The sequence below is a fragment of the Melanotaenia boesemani genome, chromosome 1 (genome assembly GCF_017639745.1).
Source record: "Melanotaenia boesemani isolate fMelBoe1 chromosome 1, fMelBoe1.pri, whole genome shotgun sequence".
Classification (NCBI taxonomy): Eukaryota; Metazoa; Chordata; class Actinopteri; order Atheriniformes; family Melanotaeniidae; genus Melanotaenia; species Melanotaenia boesemani.
Genome location: NC_055682.1, coordinates 33,217,371 through 33,230,869, shown reverse-complemented (window position 1 = coordinate 33,230,869; position 13,499 = coordinate 33,217,371). Strand labels below are relative to the sequence as shown.

The 13,499-nt window shown below is 39.6% G+C and overlaps 1 protein-coding gene across 1 annotated transcript in view; it reads left to right on the top strand.

Moving 5' to 3' along the window:
• The first annotated feature begins 1,024 nt into the window (after positions 1–1,024).
• Positions 1,025–13,499, top strand: part of LOC121642954 (tyrosine-protein kinase CSK) — a 50,562-nt gene continuing 38,087 nt past the window's right edge. The window contains exon 1 of the mRNA XM_041990044.1: positions 1,025–1,267. The gene's annotated coding sequence lies outside the window, so the exon portion shown is untranslated. The remainder of the gene's footprint in view (positions 1,268–13,499) is intronic.

Genomic DNA, 13,499 nt, shown 5'->3' with positions numbered 1-13,499 from the left:
ACTTTCCTAAACGCTAGTGTTTTAAAAAGCAGCAGGTATTTGCAAGAGCAAATATTTAAAGAAGCAAACTGTTTCCATGAAATATACTTTGTTTTTCCACAGAGGAACCAGCAGGCAAACCATTCATCTGTACATTTGTCAATAATGAACATTTTGTCTTTTCTGTCAGACAAAATTAATATTACTCATGTAACAGAAGGAGCTCCTATATGCACAGAACACAATATACTACACTTAAGATTACTTTCTATTGATAAATTGAGCCAAAAGTCATTTACATTAGGGGGGACATGTGAATTACTACAGCTATTATCCTTGGCAAATTTTACCCCACTCTGTTTGACAGCTCTAATTATCTGATACTACCGTTGAGATTAAGATATTAAATAAACCATCACCTGATAGAATATGAAATTTCCTTAAATCCAGCAAGGCTGTCAAGAAAGCAGTAGTACCCCCATTGTAAAGAGAAACAAAATACAGCCCCCTATTGTGGCCCAACACAGTGGACTACTTGCTCAGACACACCTCTCTTTAGTGAGGTTGATTAAGGGCTGCATAATTCCGTGTAGCTAGTCTATGCAATCCTTCAGGACCCTGAGGATGACTAATCTCTAGCCTTCACGTTCAATCTGTCCAGCTTCATTTTAACCTTACTGCTGCAGACAAACAGGATGGAGAAGCAGATAGTCTCCAGTGTCCAAATGAGAGGAGATATGTTGGAGGTCACTGTGGCAAGGGGTTATGTGTAAACATTTTTTTTTTTTCTATCAGACACTTAATTGTTTAAGGCTTTCCATAATAATAGGTGAAGACATTTCATTCATTCATTCATTCATTCATTCATTCATTCATTCAAAACACAAAAGGCTTTTATACAAGATGTACATCCTGATTTGAAACGTACCTCCCAGTGTAACAAGTCTGCCATCAGTTGACAGTCTTACCTGTTGGCCACACGGCTGTGCTCACAGACCGTTGGCCCCTCTGGCTGTGCTGTTTCTCTGCGCATGCGCTCTCCATTGATTGAGCGGAGACCATTTCCTTCCAGCAGAAGGCCTTGCTAACTGGTGCTCCTCCACTTACACGCAAACATACACACATATGCAGTCAGAGATCAGACAACCGTCAAAGGAGAGCCACGTTTGGGATTGTCCGATATTACCACCGCAAAATCTGGATGTCCCTAGCCGCAGGAGTTATCCTCATGGGCCTTCATCGCTAATTTGCAGCAACATCTGGTCGACACTACAGTGGTATCTTTTAGGTGAGTTGGCCACAGCGCAATGAGTGTTTTGTCTCGGGGTTGTTGCTGCCGCCGCTGCAATGTTTTAGCAAGTGGAGGTCCAGGACAGCCCACCGGAGGGAAATGCCATTGCTAGTTTTTTTAGGCTCGGTTTTGGTTTGCAGTTTACATTCACCAACAGCATGGAATTGCTTTATTACCAGGTGCTGCTGTGTAAAGCTAACGTTAAACCAGGCTAAGTGTTAGCGTTAGCTGCAATATAACGTCAAGTGATCCATTACCGGACACAGTTTAGCGTTATGCTAGGTGTTACAATATTTTATCATATGCTCCTCAATACAGAGTTTGGGCTTAATTGTAGGATATAAAACACATAATGAGATAATCTGTTAGAATTATGTCTGCGTTGTTTGCTTATTTTATGTTTAGTTCTGTCAGTGGTGGCTGTGTCCCAAATCACCGAGTCACCCCATTTTCTTTTATCTGGTTCCATAGTCGGACACATTGGTGGTTGTCTTATGATGCTGACATTTTTCTTGGACTGTCCTCTCTGTTCACACAGTGTGATACAGGATTTCACTGAAAACCACAGATAAAATTGGGAGTCAGTACGTCGAAAAGCAGTCAAGCATGGTGTTTTAATAGGAATGTTTTGTTTTGAGTGAAAAGGGGGTGTAACTTATTGTAGAGGTTTAGCTAGTGTGACATTGAACAAGAAAAGACCTTCTGTATACCAGACATGTGCGAATAATGTGGTTAGCTCGTTTTGATATTGTTTAGCAGTGTGCTGGGAATTGAGAATGAGAAGAGACAACAGAATCACCGTGTCCGATAATGGACCCGGTTATTTTAGCCTCAGCTGCACTAGGACAAGGATCGAGCTGAGGTTCATCTCATTGCATGGGAGAAACATTGATCCGTATCTCTCCACTGATCATGCTTTATTATAAGATGTCTAACATCACTGGAAGGTTTATAAATGGTCTTTGGTTTTAGGGGAATATAACTTCAAGCAATTGTGCAGAAGGAGCACAGTGCACAAAAGTCACTTTATAGAACTGAAGTGGTATAAGTCCAGTTTTCGCTCAAAGATAGATTGGGAAGATGCTGTAAACACAAATGTTTTCAAATTAGTGCATGTGCCATGCATGATAATAAGCTGTGTACATTTATGAAATATACCAAGAACCCTGACCTTCCAGCAGCTTTTGCATTGTTTAGCTCCTCGGTGCTTTAACGTAACTGAAATGTTGAAATGTGCATACCTCTGCAAGCCATGGCAAGACTGAGAAAAAGTGTGTCTGTGGTGTAATGTTACTCTGCGTAGTATTCCCATGCAGTTTAGTTGAAGAGCATGTGCCTGCTCTGCTTTGTAACACACCTAATCAGTTTCAATCTTAGCCCTGGGTTGTTCTCAGGGAACAAATCTTATAATTAGTGTATTATCTCAGTGTCTGTGCTTGTTATCTGACACGTTAGCGTGTTGTGGTAGCTCATAATCTATAATATCATCTGTCCAGATCTTGTTGCCTATTTTAATAACCGATTACCTCTGCAGGTTTGACCAATGAAGAGTTTTTGCATTAGAATCTGAAGAAGAATGGTGGCCAGTTTAGCGTCTGACTGAAAAGAAAGACATTTTCCACATTTCTTGGTTGGTTCAAGCTCCAAAATTCTTAGCATGGCATGTGATGGTTTGGAGATGATACTTGTTCATTTGCTCCCATACATCACTTTTATTGTCATTCAAGCAAATTACATCACAGATGTACTGTAGAACGAAATGATGATGCAGGCTCAAGAAGAAAAACACACATGCTAGTCAAGTGAGTGCACGGTGCTGATGATGGCCGCTTGGGTTGTCCTTTCTGATAAATCTTGTGGTGTGAGGCCTTGGCATTCATTATCCCCAGAGGAATTTGGTGAACCAGACTGCAACATGTTTGGAATCTGTTTACTGTGTCTTCTGCCAGGATGCTAAGATCTCCAACATGGCACCCTGTGTCTTGGTGCAAAGAACAAGTTTAATCACACCTTTTTTTTTTTTTTTTTCTTTCATTATGTGTGTTGTAAATTATATCTGCAAAACATGCAATATTTCCATGAAGCGCATATTTTTGTGTGAAGTGCCAGTCCACTAAACTAAACTCTCTAGCAAGGTGGCTGAAGGATCACAGATGAAACCAATGACCACTTTGTTCTCTTTGCAGTATCTCCCTCTAGATTGATGGCTAGAATGAAATAGTCCAGTTAAGGTGCAGCTTAACAGGGGCTGGGGTGACAGTCCGCAGGAGAAGCTGTGTTGGCTCTCTCCTAATTAGTGATAAGTGTATCAGGGGGTTAGAGGGCTGGTTGGGGAGGGGGCTGTCTGGTCGATCTGTAAAGCTACAAGAGGCTGAGCTGTTTTACTGTTTCATGTTAAGCTTTGAGGCTGGCTTATGCGCTCAGCAGGGAAGTAATGGCTCCTCTGTCTGTACACTGACCATCTCATTGCACATTTGAAACCTCTCCAAGGCCCTGCTGACCTTGACACAATGGCCGTGTTTAGCTTGTTCTTTCCTCTCCTGACTTATATCTTCATTTATTTTTTTAATCAGCGAGTGAAATAACAGAGAAGGGATTTATTGGTGACCCCGGTGCACAGCTTAACACTGTACTGATACTCAGGAGCAACAGGGCATCACAGATGGTATAAAATGTACCCTGCAAGATAGGCTGAATAGCACCGTCACTCTGCATGGATGCATCCAGCTTTATTTGCTTCATGGTTGTCTGTGTTTCTGCAGCCAGTGTTACTAGCTGTGAAAAGGATAGAACTGCAAGAAGCACGTGTCTGTGCACACAGCATGGTGTCTGATTAGATGCATGTACTTTCTGAGTAATGCATTTTTATTGTGGACCTTGCAAGAAGTAAAGTGGCGAAATCATGCCACGGTCTACTAGTATAGGAAGAGTGATGGAAAGTGAAACTGACAGTAGAGCTGCATTGCACCTGCACTGCTTCCTCATTTGAAACCAGTTAGGAAGCATCATATACTAGTACTGCACACACTTGTGTATGATTGCACAGTAGTTTCATTGTCTCTGCTGAGAGGTGATGAGGACAGTCTGTGTGAATATCAGACACAACTGTTGTTTGGGCTGACTTCTGTTAGGGATATGATTGATTGCTACACTCCCAAATCAGATTATTACTGCTGCTGTAAAGCAAGTACTGTTAACTACAAATACGTTAGGGCTATAAGGAATCTTGAATACTTTTTATTTAATTGTTTTTTTCTGTATATTTCCATTTGCACGGTACATAAAATGCAAGATACAATAAAAAAAAAAAAAGGCAGTTTCCAGAAAGCCATATTTATGTCTTCATAAACTCTTAACTACCCAAAACCTACATAGTCATGTGAAAAAGAAAGTACACTTATAATTGTAAGGCTTATATGTGTAAAGGAATAATGATAATAAAGTAATTCTTGCTACAGCCAGGTACTGCTAATCAAAATCACTTTATAAAATCACTTTATAAACTTGAGCAGCAGCAGTAATAATGACCATTTCAAAAGCAGAAATATTTAGCAGTTTGCTTGTCAGGAGTATTCAAGTTTTTGTAAAAGAATAAAGTTATTGGTCCTACAGAAGCAATAATTTCTGCCCATCATTCTGGGATGGGTTGTAAACAGTGTTGTTTTTGGCAGGCATCTCAGTTTTAGTCTTCAGGATGAAAATGTTTATTAGTTTTATTCACGTTTTATTCATTTCTAAGTTTGATAGTTTTAGTCCAGTCTTAGTCAATAAAAACTCAAAAAGGTTTTAGTCTAGTTTTAGTCAAATAAAAAAAGTATTAGTCTTTTAACAAATTAATTTAGGTCAATAATACGTATAAAAAAAAAAAAGTGGAATCAAGGTTGACAGGTTATAACAAGTATTGCAATTCGTAAAACAAGTTAACCTTAATGCTTTTACACAATAACCAGATCCTGTACCAGACTGATAGCTTTAGCCGAGACTTTCCCATCAACAGGGATGCAATGCTGCCGTGATACTTAACTGCTGTTGGGCTGAAACCTTTTTATTTCTATATTTCATCGTTTTCATTAATTGATGCTGTACTTCATCATACAAAAATGTCACAAGAAAATAGCTAAACTGTAAGTTCAACATATAGCAGCACATTGTGAGCTTGTTGTTTGGTTATTTTCATCAGTTATTACAAAACTAAAAGGTATGGTTTTAGACTTAGAAGGTTTCCCAACCAACAGTAAATACTTTCTGATCTACTTCGGGTTATGCATTGCACAGATAAAGTGCTAACTGTGGAATCAATTACTCCTAAAAAGCAAAGACCAACAACATCCTTACTTTGGTAACTGTGGCTTTATTTCAGAGAATTTTCTGAAGTGCAATACTCTACCCTAAACATACACATGCCCAAAATATGAACAAAGGACGAGGAACACGTGCTCAACTTGACCTGGTCTGACAGTGAAATTATGATGGATTAATGTTAAAATTTGTCCATATATCATTTCGTCGCCTCCGCGAAACCCCTTCGTTGACACTACCGCCATAATTTATCTATGAATGAATAAACTGCTTGTCTGTGTGGAAGCTGCACGTCTGGTGGTGGGTGTGGCCAAAGTGCAGCAGCATTGCTGACTACCAGATTGCGCTGACAGCAGGCAGAAATGTCGGCCATTTTTAATGCCCAGCCCTTGAACATTTTCGCCTCGTCATTGTCATCAAAGAGCCATTTTTAGCTCGTCATTGTCTCGTTATCGTCATGAAAAAAGGTTCGTCAACGAAATAAATTTGTCATCATCATTGCTGACGAAAACAACAGTGGTTATAAAGCCATTTCCAAACAGCTTAAAGTCAATTGTTCTGCTGTGAGAAAACATTCAAGATGGCTGTAAGTCTTCCCTAAGGTGGAAATCCCAGAACATCCCCTCCAAGCTCAGACGGTTCACTTCTCAGAGAAAGAGCCGCATCTCAGACTCTGCAGGCCTCATTTAGAACTTGAAATGTTAAATCCATCACTATACAAGTGAAAAAAAAGCTAAACAAGGATAGCATGTTTGGAGGAATTGTTGGGAGAAGGTCTCTTTTGGGGCTTTTTGAACAAACCACAAGATTTCTGGAACAATATCCTTTGGTCATATGGGACCAAAGTGGATTTATCTGGCAAGAATGCTCGGCGCAACATTGAGTGAAAACTAAACGCAGCATATCCGTACCTCATACCAACTGTCAAGCATGGTAGTGGAGGGGGTGATGATTTTGGCTTCCTTTGGAGCAAAAGAGTCAGTGACCATGTCAACCATGAACTTCTCTATAGATAAAGATATAGAATCAAATGTGAAGCCATCTGTCTGACAGCTTAAGCTTGCCTGAAATTGGGTCATGCAACAGGACAATGATCCAAAGCACAGCAGCAAATCTACACCACAATGGTTGATGAAGAAAAGAATCAAGGTGTTGCACTGACCCAGAAATCCAGACCTCAGGCTGACTGAAATACTGTGGCGGGAATTTCAGAGAGCAGAGCGGACCAAAATTCCTGTAGTGATGTGAAAATGATAATGTCATTCAGAAAACAATTACTTTAGGACATGGTTGCTAATGTGGTTCTACAGATTGTTTAATCATGTCATATATTTAGTTAGGTTTTTTTTATTATTATTATTTTTTTTTTTTACTTTGCACGGCTCCTACATTTAGCCTATTACTGTTGTATACCATAAATAAAGAAACTGTGTAATGCACTGTTGCGTATCTGAGGTTTTTATCCTCACTTTAAGACTATGAAAGGACCGGACATTTATATATATTATATTCTGATGCATAAAATTTCAGAACTGTATATTTTCTTTCTTCACATGCCAGGAAATGTTACGGGCTGGTAAAAATGAAAAATTATCAGTATATTTCCTTTACAGACGATTAAATTGATCAGTTCTGTGTCAAAATAATTGCTCATAAAAATTTAGTTTGACTGTTTTGTCAATAAACTACTTGTTTCAGCTCTGCTATTTGTGCACAATTTTGGGTCATTTCTTGTTATTTATGTGGGGAAAAAATAAATCTGTCCTAAAAAAACAAAGGTCATCAAGTATTTTGAGCCACTCCTTCATTCCTGTCTTGTCTTCTGTGTGCCTCACCTGTTGTGACGTGACAGTATCATCACTCTCACATTCCGTCCCTCTCAAGCCATCACGCTGCCCTGCAGAATAGTGCTATTGTGGCTGAAATCTTGGGCACAAACTCAGCTAGGCCTCTCCATCTGGGCAGCGGCTGGACAGCTCCTTGACGAGCGGGAGGCTCTTGCCGCCACACCCTCTGTCTGGCTGCACAATGTCAGCAGTGAGGAGAGCTGCAAGCCTGATGCATGCCACAGTGTTTCACTGCACCCACAGAGAATTCCTTCAGGGAACTTCTTGACAAAAGGAAAGCGATGATCCAACTTTTTAAACTCTTAAAGAAACTGCAATCTCCGGCAGCTTCACAGTTTAAGCTCCTGATTAAGTGTTGCTGCAGGACCTGTGGTGTTCAGATTATTTACTATATCAATTCATTCCGATTTTTTTTTTCCTCTTTTGACGATTGTGCACTTTAAAATAGTTTTTCTTTCTAGACAAATTCGGTGGCCGTTTTGTGTGTTGCGCCATCTTGCAGTGCCGCCGATACTGAGATGGCGAGTCCTACTTACTTTATATCTACTGTAGCCTGCCAACATGGACAGCAGCATGGAATTTCTGGACTCATGATGTTAGATGGGGGTCTACAGTTACTGAAAAGGGTATTTTACCTGGAGACCTCAAATTCACTCTGTTTTTTATTAGTTAGACGTCAGTGCATCAACTATGATTCATCTGACAGAAACCGCTTTTAATAAAATACAATCCACACTGGAATTTAAAACATAAATCATGTAAATTTTTCAAATGTTGGTAAAGAAATGGCTTCAAATTTTTGCAAAGGCTGAATTTTTTTCTATTTAGTCAGATTTTTGACTTAGTTATAACTAGTTTAAGCTGCAGGATACCGTGTAGGTGATCTATTTGTTACTGACTGAATGATTTTCATTTTCTGGTCACAGTGTTGCAAATAACTTTACATTGAAACGCTGAATAATATCTCTCAAATTAGACATTAACTCTTAGCAACACTATAGCCCCTTGTCTGTAGCCCATTAGCATTAACTAGCATAACAAATGTTGCCCATTGTGTCACATTCAGCTGGACGGCAACAAGAAAAGGTACAATTTAGTGTTGGATTGAAAACTGTTGGCCAAACGTGACTGTGCTTGTTGTCGGAAATAATACTCAGTGTTTCCTTTTGTCATAACAGCGTGTCCTTTCTCTGCCCTCTGTATGTCTGGTGTTCCTCCATGATGCAAATATAAATGCCATCAGAAGACAAAGTGTCAACATCTGCCTCCATGTCCCACAGCCAGACACAAATAACAGCATTTTTCATCAAGTGAAGCTCTGTGTTCTTCTCATTCACCTTGAACAACCTTTAAAGTGTTCCACTGCTGTTTGAACATTCAAGAACTGCGTAACGTCTTTCAGATTTCCTTCATATTAAGAAAAAAGTCCAATTCCCATCTGTTCTGCTCTGTATGCACAGAAATGCCACCTCAGCAATGGTAGAGGGTCTATTCTGGTGTTTGTCTGGATTAGTCTTATTGTGTATCTTAATGTAATCTGTGTCCGATAGCTGAATCAGTCAGAACTGCAGTGGTGTGGCCTCTTGGTACCTCTGCAGACGTTACTGCTTTACTACTTGTGTGACTAAGAGTTGGCTCACATTGTGCTGCATCCCAGACTAATCAGCTTACTTTAAATGACAGGTCAGCTTGATGACATCAGTCTGTGTTTTGGAAGAGCTGATTTGAATTAATGAGGAAAAGGAGAAGTGTTTGCTGAGGGAAACAGTTGGTCACTTCCTCTTTGAGCAGAATCATGAAGAGGAGCTCAGAAACAGATGCTTTAATGCTGCTGAAACTTTTCATGCGAGTGATACTGAACTTGGGATCTAATTTTTGAGTTGGTTGTTAGTTAAATGTTTAAGTATTTTTTTTTATTATTGATTTCACACCTTTAAGGCACATTTAGCACTCACTTGTTTTATTAGTGCCTTACCTGAATGCCTCCTGTGTAGAGAAACGGAGCACCGGAGCTGCTGGTGCTACTCAGATGCTTGCTGTGGGTCTCTTATGTAGACAGTATGTTAAACTTTAGCAGCTGTCTAAATATGCCATCAGTTCCACTTTTCACATATCTGACTAAATGACCCATTATTGGGACAAAATTGGACTCTTTAATTTTTTTTTCTCAATAGTTGATTTTCCTAACCTCTGGTTATTTTTACAATATCAGATTATTCAGTGAAAACTTACTTGTTCTTTTTTTTTTTTAAATAACAAACTGATATCTGACTCCAGACACACAATTTCCACTCAAGCAAGAAGTTGGTTGTTTAAAAAAATATGCAAACCTTTTGTTAAGTTATGTCTTATATCTGGGTCTCTACCTGGTTACTTTTAGTGTCTGATCAGTCGGCCATCTCACACCTGTGTTCAGATCATTGATGCGCTTCATTCTCAGGCCAGCATGGGGAAGTACAGAGGAAGCAGTGCAGCTGGTGTGAAGCTGAGCTTATTTTCTCCATTCAGAGATATTTAAGCCTGCTGATGTTATTGTGATAAGATGAATCACTGATGAGGACAATATATCTTCCCTCAGCAGAAAGCCCCATGCACTTCCTCCCTTTATTTGCTTCGCAATACACTTCAGAGTAGTTTCTACATGGTTGAGTCATGAGTCGCACTTCAAAGGTACAGGAAACGCCTCATGATATCACAGAGCACAGGAAACCTATGAGAAGTGAATTGGGGATACTTTGACACTTGTTTGTCAGCTGAGGAACGATTTTGCCTGATCTCTGTGTAGAATGTTGCTTTGTTTTGGTCCCGTCATTGTTGAATGATAGATTAAGGCAGAGGATTTGCGTGGTGTGGTTACAGTTTGCATCTGGCCATGTTTCTGATACAAATCAGCTGATGATTTACTGAAATGATTTCCCAAGAGTTTGTGTTTTAGATGGCCTTTTAGCATTTTTTAAACATGGTAATCAGAGGAGCATATAAATACAGTGGTTACAATATCACCGCCCACATGCCCCGGTCTCTGCTTGAGATGGTAAAAGAATTTGAAAATGCTTTTGATTTTATTGTTTTTTTAAAATTATGAATGAAGAGGACTCCAGAATAATTTTAATCTGCAGTCGTTAAGAAAAAAAAATGTCTTTTAGACTTTTCTTATTTAAGAGTATTGCTACAGATAAGGGTCGGTAATGAAACGTTCACACCAAGAAGGTCTGGGGTTTGATTGGGCGGGGATTTCAGGAAAATTACACACTTTCATTTGGTTTGGTTTGTTGTCACACTGCACTTTACTCAAGCGTACCCAACCACCTGGACAATGTCACGAAGTTACAACAACCACTCATTAGGAGCAATGTCCCGACAGGACCACCGTCAAAGGAGAGAGAAGAAAATCTAGCACATCAATTGGCTAGGGCCCAAAACAGCTTGTTCACCACAAGTAAGGAATGGAGCAATGTAGTCTGGGGATTTTTATCTTTAATTTGGTGCAGTTTTCACCAGAATCTATCCAGTTTGAGCAGGAGAGGCAGCAAGCTATCTGACATGTTGCTCTATGACTTTCTCTACGTCACTTCCGCTGTTTGGACCGTGGACCATCTCACCTGATGGTCCATTTGTTTTCACACTGCAGAAGTACAGCACCAGGGGTCACTCGCTAGTGAACAAAGACCACTGCTTTCAAGTGGACCAGAATGTGCTTCTTTGGGCCGCACCAGAGAGTGAATGAGCATTCAGACTTCTCTAATTGAACCACACTATCCATGGAAGTGGGCCAGGTTTCATTTAAAGCAGACCAAATGGTGCCAGTGTGAACATGCCCTGACGCTGGGATGTTAACGAAGTAGGGATGGGCTTTTTTGGTGATTTTTTTTTTTTTTAAGTCGACTAGTCAGGCCCTTCAAAATGGATCAGTCAGTTGGTCGTGACATCATAGTGGAATAAAAAAAAATGCTCTATCTCCAAATGAAAATTGTAAAACGTGTGTTAGATGTTATTTGTATAATGTGTGTGTTCCACAAAAACATGTTGTTTTTTTTTTATTATTATATTTTTAACATTCCTGTGACTTCTAGAGTTCTTTTGTATTCATCAGGTACATGAGAAAGTGGGTCAGGAAGGCATCGTGATCGAACCTGGGTTGGGTGCACTGCATTTATATAGGCTAGCAGCTTCTTGTCTACATAAGCCAAACACCCTGCCCACAGGAACATTCAGCAACAACAAAGCCAGTTATTTTCTTCGTCCTTCTGTCTGGTCTTTTTGCTCCTGAAGCAACATTTCTGAGGGTCTAATAACCGTGTTACCCAGGTGTGTTGCCTCCACTATCAGTGAAAACTCAGACCAAACAGCTGGTAAACTTTCCGTCTCCACACTGACGATGGAAGGCGTGATTACTCCTGGGTGAAGCTGCAGCTACCTTCAGAGTTAACTCCCTTCGCTTTACCCAGCAGTGATGAAGCAGACATGGGACTCTGCTGTAACTAGAAGTGCTGTTACTTTCTCTGCTCTGGCTCCTGCACTGTGAGTCTCTTTCTCTCTCCTCTCCAGCTCGACCATTCTTAAAGGGACCACGCTGTTCTTTTAACACACTGCTGTAAACAGCACCATATCTCTGCACAATGACACATAACTTCAAACAAAACATCAACTTTTAAAAAAAAGATGTCACTTTGTTCGCCGTTTCAACTAATCAGTTAGTTGACTAGTCATGTACATCCCTATAACGTACAATAATTTGGTCGGTGAGTGATGTTATGATTTATTATTTTCCAAGAATTCCAGTAGCCAGTTATTGGGCTGGACAAATGTAAATAGAAATATAACTGCAAATACATATGAATAAAACTTAAAAAGACATAGTTACACTCCTACACATTGACAACATAATTTAGTTCTCTATCACGATGAAGATTGAGATATATCAGACAATGATCTTGGTGTTTTTTTTTCTTTTCCCATATAAGCCAGCCCTAACAAGTTTTGACATGAATGCTGTAATTTGGTAAGCACATGTTGTGCTATTGTGTGACTCTCAAGTTATTAAACTGCTGGAGACTAATAACCATGACTTTGTAAAGCGTCTCCTTGCTCATCCTCAAAGGTTACCATGTCTCAACAATCATAATGATTAACAGCATGATAAAGACATGTTAATTTTGTCCGGTGATTGGTTATCTTATCATCATTTGAGTGTTTTTAAAATTGTAACCATCAAAAAACTGGACAAAAGGCAGAGTTGTACAGTGATGCAGTGAACCAAAGCATTATAATCACAATTACTAAGTATACATGAGCACATGCCAGCTTATGTAAAGTGGCAAAAAATATATTCCGCTTAGTGTTACTGGGGTCTAGTGCAAATATTGTTTAACTGGAGTATTACAACAGAACTGTAACCCTTCATCCCTACAGATGCCTAGAGATAAAATGTGAACATTTTATTCAGGGTGAAGCTCATTTTAATGTCATTTTCTTCATTAACATGCGATCTCTTAACAACTCTGACTTCAGCACACACATGTTAAGTAACTTGTGCACGCAGATCATCAGCTATTTTTGCTGATGTGGTGGAGTCAGCATCGAAGGAAAATAAAGCAACTCGTCTCATGTTTCTGCAGAGCTCCTGGAGTCTCCTGGGAAAGCAAGAATGTCCCAACCATCTAATATAAACTAACACTTATCATCTTATTTCATTAATAACTCGAAGAAATGGATAAATGTTTGGTGGTCAGTTATTTTCATAACCAATTCCAAATACGTTTCCTGCATTTAGCTCAGCAAGGCAAACATAGGACTGTGTATTGTTATTGGTGTAATAGGAGCTTTATATTGTCATTGTGACTTTTGTGTATGTTTAGGAAGCTTGTGTTGTACAGTCTTGTGTAAAGCAATGTTCCCGGACCACTATGATAATTTATGTGTCTGGTCTATATGCAGCAGTGGCGATATATTTATCAGGGCCTCTGTCATGATGCTGTATGGAGTCAGGATGTTTGCTCAGTGCATCCTGTGCTGCTCCTTGTAAGTGCATCCATTGTTGTAATGGAACAAAAAATTAAGTGCTGATAATTTCTCTTCAGAAA